This window comes from Callithrix jacchus, chromosome 6, assembly GCF_049354715.1.
Source record: "Callithrix jacchus isolate 240 chromosome 6, calJac240_pri, whole genome shotgun sequence".
Classification (NCBI taxonomy): Eukaryota; Metazoa; Chordata; class Mammalia; order Primates; family Cebidae; genus Callithrix; species Callithrix jacchus.
In genome coordinates this window covers 82,062,587-82,078,195 of record NC_133507.1, presented here as the reverse complement: position 1 = coordinate 82,078,195, position 15,609 = coordinate 82,062,587, and the positions used below count along the sequence as shown (strand labels likewise).

Below are 15,609 nucleotides of genomic sequence, written 5' to 3'. Positions count from 1 at the left end.
CTCATACCTGTAATCCCAGCACTTTGGGAGGCTGAGGCAGGTGGATCACTTGAGGTCAAGAGTTCAAGATCAGCCCAGCCAACATGGTGAAACCCCATCTCTACAGAAAAAAAAAATGCAAAAATACAAAAATTAGTCAGGTATGGTGGTGCATGCCGTTGGTCCCAGCTACTTGAGAGGCTGAGAAGGGAGGATCACTTGAGCCCAGGAGACAGAAGGTGCAGTGAGCTGAGATCACACCACTGCACTCTAGCCTGGACAACAGAGCAAGACCCCATCTCAAAAACAAACAAACAAAAAATCACCAGTTCAAGAACCCTCTATTTTACTCCAAAGAGTGAACGTTTAGTCTTCTGTTAGGATGAGAGAGGGAAGAGTACTTGGCCAGTTATGAATGGGGCAGCTAATTAGAAAGTGTCTAATTCTTTTGTTTTTAGTTTCTTATTTATTTATTTTTGCCACCTATTATTTTCTTCCTCTAAATAAAGTATCTAATTCTTAAATAAATTTCTAATTCGGTTTGTTCATAGTCTGACCTTTATCTCACTTCCGTAAGCACTGGCTGTCACCAATTCCTGAATCTTTTGGAAACTGTAGTACAAAATTGTTTTCTGGGTTATCGTTACCAACTGCTGGTTTGGGAACCAGCTCTCTTGGGTCTGCTAAGTCAGTGAGCAATAGTCTTGCTTTGTAGCTTCCAAATTGCAGTTACTGTCACTTATGTCTCATTCCTCTTTTCCTTATTTGTTTTGCTTTTTTTTAAAGAGACAGTCTCTGGGCCGGGCGCGGTGGCTCACCCCTGTAATCCCAGCACTTTGGCAAGCCAAGGCGGGTGGATCACGAGGTCAAGAGATCGAGACCATCCTGGTCAACATGGTGAAACCCCGTCTCTACTAAAAATACAAAAAATTAGCTGGGCACGGTGGCGCGTGCCTGTAATCCCAGCTACTCAGGAGGCTGAGGCAGGAGAATTGCCTGAACCCAGGAGATGGAGGTTGCGGTGAGCCGAGATCATGCCATTGCACTCCAGACTGGGTAACAAGAGCTAAACTTCGTCTCAAAAAAAAAAAAAAAAAAAGACACAGTCTCATTCTGTTGCCAGGCAAGAGTGCAGTGGTGCTAACATAGTTCATTACAACATGGAACTCTTGGGCTCAAGCAATCCTCCTGCCTCAGCCTCCCAAGTGTTTTGGACTACAGGTGTGTGCCACTAAGCCTGGCTACTTTTAAAAATATTTTATAGAGGCAGGGTCTTGCTGTGTTGCCCAAGCTAGCCTCAAGCTCCTGGCCTCAAGTGATCCTCCTGGCTTGTCTTCCCAAAGCACTAGGATTACAGACATTAGCCATTGTGCCCAGCCTTGTTTTTGCTTTTTAATAAAATACATAACATAAAATTATATTTTAGTTTGGCTTTGGAAAGTGATAGAGTTAAGTGTATGTGTTTAATCTACCATCTTTAATGAATACTGAATACTGTTGATTTTTATTATCTGTTATGAAGTTTCTTCTTTTTAACATTTGTTGGATTTGAGGCAAATATCTTTTTTTAAATTATACTTTAAGTTCTGGGATACATGTGTAGAATGTACAGGTTTGTTACATAGGTATACATGTGTGAGGCAAATATCTTTTAAAATGACAATATCTATTTGGAGAAAGGGGGAAATTATATATCCAACTCTTGTACTCAGTCTCAGAGTAAGACTGGAGGAGATTTCTGTTTATGTATCATAGATTTTATATTTAAATACTTTTTATATTTAAATGCTTATATTATGTTTCTTTCACTGAATATAAGAATGTTTATTACTCAATAAACCTGGGAACAATAACTAGGAGTCATATACTACAGAGTTGAATCTCTTTTAGTCAGGGCATATGATGAGATGACCAAACATTCCAAATCAAAAGCTAGGCAAATGACCAGGCACGGTGGCTCATGCCTGTAATCCCAGCACTTTGGGAGGCCGAGGTGGGTGGATCATGAGGTCAAGAGATCGAGACTATCCTGGTCAACATGGTGAAACCCTGTCTCTACTAAAAATACAAAAAATTAGCTGGGCGCAGTGGCGCGTGCCTGTAATCCCAGCTACTCAGCAGGCTGAGGCAGGAGAATTGCCTGAATTCAGGAGGCGGAGGTTGCGGTGAGCCGAGATCACGCCATTGCACTCCAGCCTGGGTAACAAGAGCGAAACTCCGTCTCAAAAAACAAAAAACAAAAATTAGCTAGGCATGGTGGCACATGCCTATAGTGCCAGCTATTCATGAGGTTTAGGTGGGAGGATGGCTTAAGCCTGGGAGGCAGAGATTGTAGTGAGCTGAGATCATACCACTACACTCCAGCCTAGGTGACAGAGTGAGAACCTGTTTCAAAAAATTATTTAATTAATTTAAAAAGCTAAGCAACACAGTTTAAACTTGAAAGAAAGGCTGAGCATGATAGCTCACACCTATAATCCCAGCACTTTAGGAGGTGGAGGCAGGAGGATGGCTTGAACCCAGGAGTTTGAGACCAGCTTGGGCAATTTAGCAAGCCCTCTTGTCTACCAAAAATAAACAAAATTAGCTGGGCATGGTGGCTCTCACCTGTGGTCACAGCTACTCAGGAGGCTGAGGTGGGAGGATCACTTGAGCCCAGAGGCCAAAGTTGCAGTGAGCCATGATTGCACCACTGCTCTCCAGCCTAGATGACAGAGTGAGACCCTGTCTTAAAAAATAACAATAATATAAATAAATAAATAAATAAATAAACTTTAGAGAAAGGAGATAGGTCCACCAACTATGAGCCAGATGTGGTTTTTTTTACTGTATTATATGCTTTATTATCTTACATAATACATATATGAAATGATTTTTGACTTCTATATTTTATGGATGAAGACTCAGAGATTCATAGAAGTTATTTCCCCAAATTCATACAACTAGTGCATGACAAAAGTCGAATTTGAATTCAAGATTCACTGATTTCAAAGTTAATGCTCTTTGGGAGTGAGTCTGTATAAGATAAGATGGAATCTGTGGCTTCTGTATATGGGATTGCAGTAAAGGTCCCAAAACTTGGGAAAAAGTCAAAGAAAGGTTACTATCAGAAATTGTAATCAGAAAATCACACCATTCTATTTTCTCACACCTATGTCATTGAATCCTTGTAACACCGCTAAGAACTGGCTATGTAAGTTTAAGTTTTGTAGTTATTAATCTTAAATGTGTAAAACATTGTTTGCCTATATCAAAAAGATTGATTGATGTCAATGTCTTTTCTTGGTACCTTCATCAATAACATTTCTACAGACAAATTTGAAGTTACTTGGTCATATCTGAATTAAAATTAATTTCAGCTTTAAACTAAGATTCTACCCCTATCTCTTACTTCTGTCCCTTCCACTCTTCTTTCTTTTCTTTTGAGACAGAGTCTGGCTCTGGTGCCCAGACTGGAGTACAATGGCGCAGTCTTAGCACACTACAACCTCTGCCTCTTGGGCTCAAACCATCCTCCCATGTCAGCCTCCTGCGTAGCTGGGACTACAGGCGTGCACCACCACGTGCAGCTAATTTTTGTATCTTTGGCAGAGATGGGATTTTGCCATGTCACCCAGCTCCTGGGCTCAAGCAGTTCTCCCACCTCAGCCTTGCAAAGTGCTGGGATTACAGACGTGAGTCACCATACCTGACTTTTTTCCTTTTACTCTTCCTCAAGTTCCTGAGGGAGACTGACATATCACGAGGCATCATCAATATGTATGGGTTTGCATACTCTTCTGTCCTTGCTGGCCTCTGCTGAGTAACTGCTTGGCCGTTGGCCTTTTGGTACCATGTGCCAGCATCTACTTATGTTAGTTCTGCTTGCTTAGCCTCTGGACTTCATACACTGGATCCACTGCCATGTACTTGCTGTAATTTCTAATTGCAAGAACTATGTATTCCTTACCCTTCAAATCCCAGTCTTCTTTATGTCTTGCAACTTAATCTTAGCCACTTTTGCACCCCTCTCATGACAGAAGCTTTAATAACTTTTCACATGCTTTGTTTAGGATTGAATGTTTAGGATTCAAAATGTCTTCAGGCAAATCTTCCCATCTACCATTCTTAGCCTTTGTTTTTGATACTCAATACTCAGATATCTTAATCACAGCCCCTCCAAACTCTTTCCTGCCTCGTAGCCAGTGCCTTACTTATTTGTTTGCATGGGAAAACATCTATTATATTATCTTGCATTCTTGTGTACTCTGTTTTCAGTGGTACAGTCTTACAAAGAATATGGTTATATCCTCTTGCATTCTTGTCTACTCTATGGTTTTTATCATGTAAACTTTATACAATGATGCTCCTAAAATGATAAGGCAGCTTTGTATGTACTGATGCGATCAATTGATGAAACATCTTACATGAGGAAAGCAAGGTAGAGAGCAGTATGCGTAACCTGCTTCATTTGTGGAAATGTATGTGTAGTATGGCAGTGCCTCGAACATCTCTGGAAGGACATGTGAAAGTGCTAATGGGGGTTGCCTCTAGGGAGTGAAAAAACAGATGGCTAGAGACAAGACTAGGAGAGATTCTTTTACTCCCTTTTTATATCTTTCCAATTCTATGTCATGTGAATAACCTATTCAAAAATAGATACAAGATAATTATAAAGCATTTGTAATTTGGCTTCTTCACTCTTACGAATGTCCAGATGTCCTATTCTCAGCCACAGATAAAAAGTAGCTTTATTGGCAAAGACATCTTTTTTTTCCTTCACTGCTTCCTGACCTTCCATTCTTTCTTGTAGGACTTTACTGAAGGCTGCATAAAGCAGCCAACCTGCTCTAACAGTCTGAATTTTTCCCTTCCATTAAAAGGGAAATACTTCAGTAGGCAGATGGTCTGAATCCCGAAATGTAGCAGATGATACTTCAGTTATTTTGCTAACTTGCCAGACGAAGTTACTACCCTTCACCTGACCCTCTTGGCCAAGCCAAGGCTGTATTTTAGGTTCTGTTACTTGCAAGAATTTTTATCTGCAGACTTATCACACTGAATAGGTATTTAATATATTACGATTACAAATGCATGAATGAATAATTTTATCTAAAGGAATAAACTACCTAAGATAGTTTTAAATGTGTTTTTAATAGAGTCTTTAAATCAATATTTAAAATTTCCCAGTTATCCATTAATTATAGCTGTCTTTTTCCTCCTGATCTAAGGTCCAGCCAAGGTTCATACATTGCATTTAGTTGTTACATCTGCTTAATCTCCTTTTATCTAAAAAAAAGAAAAATTCCAGCCTTTTGTGTCATGTTGTTGACATTTTTGTTAACCCATTCAAAAACATTTATTGGTCACCTATGAAACAGCAGGCATGGTGTTATGTTCTAGGTATTTGTACATAATAGTCAGTAAAACATTATAAATACTACAATAAAGGCCGTATAAAGTGAAGAATGAGCACAAAAGAGGAAGACATCTCTCGTCTCTCAAAGATTCAGGAAAGACATGTCAGTGGGGAAATGACATTTCAGCTAACCTGAAAGATAAGCAGACAAAAAAGAGAAGGCAGAGATCAACATATGAGCAAAATATATCTATTACTTTTTATGTTTTTGGAAAGCACGCAGTTTAGAAAACTTCAGTCACCCGCGGGGATATTACCATGAAACTTAAGTCAGGAGAAACACACAGGAGCAGGCCTTTATGTGCTGGGCCAGTGAATCAGGACTTCATCCTGTGTTTGAGAATTCAAAAGCTTTAAGAGACATGCAGAAAACAAACACAAACATATGATGTGAAATGACAGACCTGTGGCAAAATGAATTGTATGAGCTCTGCCTAAAGACATTCAAATTCGGGCTGACCAAACCATGCCAATGGGCTGGATTCCATAGATAGGACCCAGTGAGGACTTTTGAGCAGGCACTCATGTCAACATAGAGAGGACCTAAAGTTGGGGATAATGGGAACAGGAGACAGTCACAGGTTGGATATAGACACCGCAGTGTAAAGGAGGACAGACGCCTCATGCCCATCAGGTCTCTGTGATGACTGTGTTAAAATCTCAAGCTCACTCTTTGCACTAGACATACATAACATTCTGAAGGCAGAGGTGCTTCCATCCTCTTTTCTGCCATGTCTTCCTCTGAATGAAACACATTCCTCATTACCATCTCAAATACGTGATCTAGAAAAATCTCATTTTTTTCACCAAAAGGACATTGTAGGCTGTTCCTTCCCTTTTCCCACCTCTTTACTTACATGGGCCAAAGTGAGTGGCCCTCCTTTGCTCCCAGGACCTTCAAGTTTCTTACCCAGGAATTTTCATCATCTCTGAGTATGTTTTCCACATTTCTTCTCAAAGTATTATTTATTTCTGTATAAATAAGCAAGAACATGGAGCAGAGTTTGATGAATCTCAATAAGCTCATCTCTTATTTTCACATGTGCTTCAGAACACGTCATACCTCCCGATTAACAACAGCGCAACACACAGTTCACTCTGACCCCTCCACAGAAGATCGTCCAAGAACTGCATGGTCACCCTCACCCCTAGGAGCAGGGACAAATGTCCTAGTACATGCCAGAGCCTAAAAGTCTTTCTTTTGTTCCTGAGAACAATGATCAACAAACGTTTTGGTCACATACTCTATACAAAAAAATAAATAAGTTTTAAAATTTATTGTCTATCCTCAGTAAAAATATATTTTAAAGGTATTAGTCCTAATCTATATAAATATTACATGTAAGTACTGATATTTCCTCCTCATATCAGCAGATCATCTTGTGCATAACCATACCTGCTGTATATTTCCCAGGGACTGTATAATTCCTAGGGTTCAGATTATTTTTCTCCTTCCCTCATTTCTCTGTATCAATTCTACTCACCACATCTAAACACTGATTTGGATACCTCTCCCCCTTCAGAATCATTTATTTTCTCGTTGTTTATTCACAGCAACTCCTTCCATTCTGCCTAAAATCTCTAATGTCTTCCATAAACTAACAGTCTTTAGGACAAGCCAGGGCTCTCAAGTGAAATTTCAAATCTCTGTGAAGCTTCCCAATACCTTCATGCCAGAAGGTAAACAAATTACTTGCCCATCCCTGGTGGGACATAAAGTTCTAGCTTTTGGGCTCTAATATCATTGGCATTTTTGACTAGCCTGGGCCAGTTGTTTGCAAGATGTCACCTTAGTTTAGCTATTCTAAAATTTTTTTATTGTTAAATCTATGTTAAATATTGTTGGCAAAAATACCACGTTGGTGATGATATGCCTTCTAAGGTATCATATCATATAAGAGGAAATTTTTAACACAGTAGAGAAACAGACTACTATGGCTAATGGAAGGTCTCATTTGAGTCTTCAATTCCCCATGTTTTAATTTTATAATAATGAAGTAATTTCTTAGTGGTTTGGTAGTTAAGAGAGATTTGATATGGATAAATACCGTTTTATCCAATTCATTCACTATCATTTTGGAATAACAGAAAAATTTCCCTTTTAAGTTGATGAGTTTCTAATCGTTGGGGAAGTTGATAAACTCAAGTTTCTGCCTTTACGTGAAGCTAAAAGCCAGGTGATAATAATATCTGCCTCATAGGGTTGAAGTGAGGATTACTTGAGATGTTAACAGACATAAAATATAACTGCCAGTAATATACTCCATGAAGGAGATCTATTAATACAATTAACCCATACAGATATTTATTCTAAACCACACATACACACACATATATTCAGCATTTACTATTGAAAATGGTACTTTAGGTGCTTTGTGAATGTTAATTTTTATAACACCTCTATTAGTTAGATACTGTTATTATCCTCATTTACAGATAGGAAACTGTGGCCCAGAGAAGTTAAGTAACCTTCCTAAGGTCATAAGCAAGTGAGTGGTAATATTTCCTGCTATTTTTCTGTGAGACCCCACTGGAAAGTAAGCAGCCTGTAGAGCTACAATCTGTATTTGAGGATGATTTTCATTCAGCTTCTGCTTCCTAAATAGTTGTTTCCCCTGTCATCCTCCTCCCACCCCGCCAATACTATTTTACCAGATAGTGATGGGTGTTTGAATGTCAATACCACAATCCATACAGGTGTGTGATCCTGTTTGTGTTTTTGTGTCTGTGTGCATATATCAGGCTACTTAAATGAGTTGTTTTTCTTCTTTGTTGCTTTCTCCATTTTAATGTAAGGTTTTTTTTTTTTATTGTTCTCTTTTTGAGGTTTTTAAGCATTAGAATTAGGCATATCCCGATTTAAGCTGAACATTTCTAAGCCAGTGTTCTCATCTCCAAAATGGTAATACACCTATATCATGAGAATGAGTGAGGATTAAAGTAGGTGAAACTGCAAATTATAAAGGTTATATATAGATATTTTGTATATATTTTATGCTACATTTAGATGAGTTGTTGGGGTATTTTTTGGTATTTTCTCCATTTTAACTTAAAAGGTTTGGAGTTTATTGTTTTTGTTTTTAGTGGTGGTGGTGATAAGACTGGCAAACTTCTTTTAATTGGGCTATAATAGAAAGAGTAAGTTTGAAGTTAGGCTATTTAATATCCAATCCAAGAGCCTCAATTACCTCGTTTTAAAGTGGGAATGTTAATAGCTATCTTGTATCATGGTAGTGATCACCATTATATCTCCGGTGCTTCCCACAGTACCTGGCATAGAGCAAATGCCTAGTAAATATTGTTGAATAAATATTGAATAAAGAAGATGTTGAGAGGATTAAATGAGACATAAAGGATTTAGCACTGTGTCTGGTAGATAGTCGATATGCAAAATTACGCTACTATTTTTATCAATATTTAATTTATTAAATACATTTCTTCTGATTATACTATTAAACATATTAAAACAAAGTATATAACATTTTCTTTAATTATTTCTGGTACTTAAGCATGGTATTTTATTTCTGAAAGATGGATCTAATACCTTGACCTGCTCTAGTTCTTTGGCAACGACTCATTGATGTTTGGAAGTGAAAAAATGCCAACAATCCTATTAATGATTTTGAAAACCAGCCTTTAAATAAATCTGTGTACCCATGTTATCTTTCCAGAGAGAAGAGGTACTCCCTTATAGGGACTCGTAAAGGTATAGAGCATCTGGACATTAACTGCCTCCATTACGCTGCTGAGTCACACACAACACTTGTTATGTTTTCTTCACTTCTCTCCAGAAGGTAGGCATGGTTTCTCTTCATAGATTCTTCATAAAACTGTAGTTTTTGTCTGCAGACTTAATTTTTATATAAATATGGAATGCCTCTAACATCTATAGATTAAAATTCTTTATTTCTCCAAAGTCAGGATGCTTAAACATGTTGCCTTAAAAAATATTTCTATTGGAAAATTAATACATGTTTACTGTTTTTTTTAAAAAAAGATAATACAGAAAAATATAATTACCCTACCACCTTGAGGTAACTATTCTTAATGTTTTGTTATAGGTTTTTGTATTTACTTTTATGTATCTATATTATGTATAATATGTGCATTTATATAGTTACAATAATTATTACTAGACACCATAGGGCTTAAATGGTCTTTCCCTACCCTGCTTCTTTTACTTAGCAGTTTATTGTAGCTTTTTTAAAAATTTTATTTATTTTTTTTCTCTTTCAACTTTTATTTTAGATTCAGGGGGTACATGTGCAGATTTGTTACCTGGGTATATTGTTTGTGGTATAAATGATCTCCTCACCCAGGTACTGAGCGTAGTGACTAGCAGTCAGTTTTTCAGCCCTTGCTTCCCCTTCCACGCTTTCCCCTCTAGTAGTATTGTCTATTGTTGCTATCTTTATGGCCATGAGTACCTGATGTTTAGTTCCCACTTATATGTGAGAACATGTGATATTTGGTTTTCTCTTCCTGTGTTAATTCACTTAGGATAATGGCCTCTAGCTGCATCCATGTTGCTGCAGAGAACATGAGTTCATTCTTTTTTATGGCTGCATGATACTCTATGGTGTATATGTACCACATTTTCTTTATCCAACCCACCATTGATGGGCACCTACATAGATTCCATGACTTTACTATTAAGAATAGTGATAGTGCTTAATATTGTGAATGCATGTGTCTTTTTGGTAGAACAATTTGTTTGCTTTTGGATATATACCGAGTAATGTGATTACTGAGTTGAATGGTCATTCTGCTTTAAGTTCTTTAAGAAATCTCTAAATTGCTTTCCACAGTGGCTGAACTACTTTACATTCCCACCAACTGTATAGAGGTGTTCCCTTTTCTCCACAGCCTCACCAACATCTGTTATTTTTTGACTTTTTAATAATAGCCATTCTGACTGCTGTGAGAAGGTATCTCATTATGGTTTTGATTTGCATTTTTATGATAATACTAATGATTAATACTTTTTCATTTGTTGGCCTCTTGTATATTTTCTTTTGAAAAGTATCTTTTCACGTATTTTGCCCATTTTAAAATTGGGCTGTTCGTTTTTTGCTTGTTCAATTGTTTAGGTTCCTTATAGATTCTGGATATAAGACAATTGTTGGTTACACCGTTTGCAAATATTTTCACCAATTCTGTGGATTGTCCATTTACTCTGTTGATAATTTCTTTCACTGTGCAGAGCTATTTAGTTTAACCAGGTCCCAATTGCCAATTTTTGTTTTTGTTGCAATTGCTTTTGAGAACTTAGTCATAAATTCTTTCCTACGGCCCACGTCCAGAATGTTGTTTCCTGGATTTTCTTCTACCATTCTTATATATTGAGTTCTTACATTTAAATCTTTAATCAATTTTTAGTTAATTTTTGTATATGGTGAAAGGTAGTGGTCCAAATTATTTCTTCTGCATGTGGCTAGCCAGCTGTTCCATCACCATTTATTGAATAGGGTATCCTTACCCAACTGCTTAATTTTGTCAACTTTGTCAAAGAGTAGATGGCTGTAGGTGCATGGCTTTATTTTGAGTTCTCTATTCTGTTCCACTGGTCTATGCACCTGTTTTTGTACCAGTAACTTGCTGTTTTGGTTACAGAAGCCTTATGGTTTAATTTGAAGTTGGGTACTGTGATGCTTCCAGCTTTGTTCTTTTTGCTTAGGATTTGCTTTGGCTATTCAGTCTCTTTTTTGTTTCCATATGAATTTTAGAAGAGTTTTTTTCCAGTTCTGCATAAAATGACATTGGTATTTTGATACCAATAGCATTTAATCTGTAGATTACTTTTGGAAGTTTGGCCCTTTTAACAATATTGATTTTTCCAATCCATGAGCATGTAATGTTTTTTCATTTGTTTGCATCATCTATGATTTCTAGCAGTGTTTTGCAGTTCTCCTTGTAGACATCTTTCACCTCCTTGGTTAGATATATTCCCAGGTGTGTGCATGGTGTGTGTGTGACTATTGTTAATTGGTTTATGTTCTTTATTTGACTCTCAGCTTGAACATTATTGGTACACAGAAATGCTACTGATTTTTGTATACTGAAAAGTTACTGAAGTCATTTATCACTTCCAGGAGCCTTCTGATGGAGGCTTTAGTGTTTTCACATTATAGAATCATATCATCCTACTGCAGCAATTTTTACGTCAGTAAATATCTTCCACCTTAAATTCCAGTTAAAGCTTATAACACGAATCACGTAACCACCGTCCTTTTATTTAATATTTAGAATGCTTTCCAATTTTTGTCTGTGGTAAACATGACTTTAGTGAACATCCTCTCAAGTACATGTGTGTACTCATATCTGATGATTTTTTAAGATAAATTCTAAAAGTGTTATAAAGCCTTAGTACTAAATATTTTCTCTGATGAAGGGGTCCCATGACATATAACATAAGGAAAGACTGATTCACCATCTTAGAGATGTATGTCCCAGCGTATAGTAGTACCATATATCTTGTAGAAATCAAACTTGTTTAACCATCACTATCTGGTAAAATAGAATCGGAGTCTATTTACTTTCCACTCCATTGTTCTATGAAACTAAACTGCTCTGAAAAATAAACTCTGTTTTTTCTAAAAACAAGAAGAAGCAGCAATGGAAAAACTTTAAAAAGGGAAATTTTTTAAATGATGTTTAATAAATTTACATTTAAAATTCAGTTTAGACTTATACAAACTCAAATAACATCTGTCAACATCCCACTACTCACTTTTGAAAATGCTAGATTATAATATATTCTTAAAAATGGAATTGGTAGATAAAATCGTAAATAAATGGAAAGGTTCTACCAATTTACATTTCTACCAACATGTTTGAGAGAATGATAATGTCACTTTCTCTATAGTTTTGCCAACATTTGACATGCACTTTGTTGTTTACAAAATCTGATACAAGAAAAGTATATGGCATTTTAATTTTCATTTGTGTGATTACTACTGAGAATTAGTATATTTTTATATTTTTATTTGAATTTTAAGTTATTTTATGAATATCCCATTCATGAGCCATGCCAAATTTTTCTTGTGGGTGTCTTGGAATTTTTTCTAGATGGGTAAGTATCACAATCATATTAAGAATATCAAATCTGTAAATTATACATATCACAATTATTTTTTTTTATTTTTAGTGTTTTGAGTGCTTTTTTTGTCATATAAGGTTATTATTTTTATGAACTCAAATCTATCATCTTTTTCCATGGCTTCTGGGTTTTGATGTTTCTTTGAACCTTGACTTTATTTTTTTAAGGCTATTTATTATGGAAAATCAGAAACAGAGGAATTGGCAGAATAATAAAATGAACCCCATGTACCTCAAATATGGCTTCATTAATTAGAATTCATGGCTAATCTTGTTCATTTATACCTCCTGTGTTATTCTGAAGCAAATCACAGGCATTATTTCAGTTTCTCTGTGAATATTTCAATGTATATACTAACTTTAGATGGAATTGTGCCTAACCTACGTTTTTACATCTGCCATAGTTTGGCAGAAATCACCAACTTCCACTATTATATACTTACATTATATCAAACATAACATTAAGCCTGGGCAACATAGTGAGACCCTGTCTCTGAAAAAAAATAAATAACTGGGCATGATGGTGTGTGTCTGCAATTCTAGCTATTCAGGAAGCTGAGGCAGGAGGATGGCTTGAGCCGAGGAGTTTGAGGCTGTAGTGAGCTGCATCATCGCATTCCAGCCTGAGCAATAGAGTGAGACTTTGTCTTTAAAAAAGAAAATCAGCATTGGCTAAGATTTGTGTTATTTAATTTACTATTTTTAAATGGCCTCTATAAGAATTTACTGATTTTACTATGGCATGCCTCACCAGCCTCCCTTATGCCATACTCTCCTGCACTCCCTGCTCTAGCCTTTTAATTCCCTGAGCAAGCATGCCCCAGAAACTTCTCTATATGCTATTCTCTCTTTCCAAAATGTTCTTAGCCCAAACTTCCCCACCTCCTGTGCCTACTAATCCAAAAGGTACAGTAAGCCCGTGCCTAGGGTCCACAAAAATGTTTAAATTTCTTTTAAAATAAGAAAGAAAAGGACTTCTGGGTAAAAGAAAGCATTTCAATATATAGTATTAACATATTCATCTTTATACCACATAAGTTACAAAATATAATTTGTATTTTATTTTTTATGTTGGAAGGGGCCCATGAGGGCAGAAATACCTAGGGCCCATAAAAATCATAATGCAGCACTTGCCTACCCTACCCTCCAATGCCACTTTAACTAGTAGAATCCTACTCATCCCTCAAATTTCAACGAAAATGCCCCTTCTTGAGGGAAGCTTGGTCTGATTCTTCCAGATTGCTTGAGATCCCCTGATATATGCAAGCCCATCACCTTGTACTATGGAAATAAAACAAGTAATTGTATAATTTTGTATTTAATGAAATCAGGAACTGAGTCCACCTTGTTTATCACTATACCTGCAACACATAGCGCTATGCCTTGTATGGAGTGATATTAGACCGTGAAGAACTGATCATCTTTCACTATGACTCTCTCATGTCCTTGTCTCCAGTGGTTATTCCTCCCCAATCCTTTTTGCACACAACTTTAGCCCCTATCTGTTCCTCTCCTCCCATCTTGATAAAATCTGGATTGCCCAAACAGTGGCTACAAATCTGCAAGGACAATTCCTCCCTCTTGCAAGAACTAATGCTTGTTATCTTTTTCTCAAACTAGTTGGACTTTGGCTGATCCTCTTATACATTTCATTTTGCTTTAAATTAGAATACACCTTTGAAGCATTTTTATGTCCAGTGTTTTCAAATAAAGGTTTACATGCCCTGGCTGATTTTGTTCCACAGTGGCCATTCAATGAAGTCATACAGCATAAATTGCTGCTGCATAAATTATAGGCTTAATGTCTTCGAATAATTAAGAAATTTTTTAGAGTAGTCTTGCAAATCTAAACATATTGAGTAATAGCTAACATGACAGTGAGAAATAATTCTAATAAGAATTTAAATTTAAGTAGATTCAATTGTTTTTATTTGTGTTAACAGAAGGGGTTGTTGGCATAGACATTCCGACATTGTGAGCAATATCCACATGGCTCTGTAGTGGGGTTTTGTTCTTGCATTTGAACTTTAGAAGTCACCAGAAAGTTGTCCAGTTTTCCTGTCTTGCTCACAGTTCAGAACTGGTTTGCTTTCAATGTATATAACAGCCCCTGGAATAATGTTTGACAAATAGTAGGGCTTCAATAATTATTTTCTGAATGAACAGAGATAATATCATTTCAAACTAGTCAGGCTCAACTAGAAACAGGAAGAAGGAGGAGTAGCTTAAAAAACATCCAAGCCCTATATTATTGCTTTGTTTTATTTTGTTATTATATTTAATTTATTCCAAAAATGAAATAGAAATCATTAGCTTTTATGTTTTATCAAGGAAAATAAGAGAATAGATTTCAAAGGGTTAAAAAAAAGGTGTCAGTAGTTAAAAAACCCTACTCCAAATTCTAGGTTTCTATAAATGGGGTACATTTTAGTCCAATTTTCTGATCCTAGATTTACCAATTGCTATTTAATCTCATTTAGTCTCTTATTGATTCAGTTTCTCATTTGTAAAATGGGGATAATGGATAATGATGCAGTTATGTATTAATATATCAGTCAGAATAGTGTTGGTATACAGGAAACCTATTTAAAGCCTATTCTCCTTCATATTATCAGATCATTACTATTGTACTGCTATTTTTATTACTATCATCATCATCATTATTCTATAAGTTGGGTGAGATAAATAAATGTTTTGATTCGTTAAATTCCCTCCTTTTACTATTTATTATGTAAATATGTTATTTAAAAGTGGGATCATTCGCATAACTTAAGTCACAATATTTTCATGATGGAGAAGAAAACAGCATTAATATAAAGATAGCAGGAAACAGAGGTTCTTGTAAATAAAAATATATACTTAGCCATGAATTCAAGACTTTAGGTTTTTCAAAATAGCCACACTAACAGGTTTATAATTTTACGTGATAGAACTGGCTAAAAGACTATTTTTGGCAATATACAGTAAGTCTGAATTCTCTGAAATACAAATTTGCCATGAAAATCTAATAAAAATGAGAGAGAAAATTTTTCTCTTAAATATTATCTTACTTCCCTTGAATAGACACTTAACATAGTAGAACATAATTTTCAATAGTAATTTTAGGGTTACAATTTTCACATGTAATTCCTTCT

The 15,609-nt window shown here is 36.1% G+C and overlaps 1 protein-coding gene across 26 annotated transcripts in view; it reads left to right on the top strand.

The window, feature by feature from the left end:
• The window catches only part of MBD5 (methyl-CpG binding domain protein 5), a 482,676-nt gene that overhangs the window by 291,518 nt on the left and 175,549 nt on the right, over positions 1-15,609 (top strand). For all 26 annotated transcript variants that reach the window (XM_035304984.3, XM_078327829.1, XM_078327838.1 and 23 more), the window contains one exon: positions 9,049-9,171. The gene's annotated coding sequence lies outside the window, so the exon portion shown is untranslated. The remainder of the gene's footprint in view (positions 1-9,048; positions 9,172-15,609) is intronic.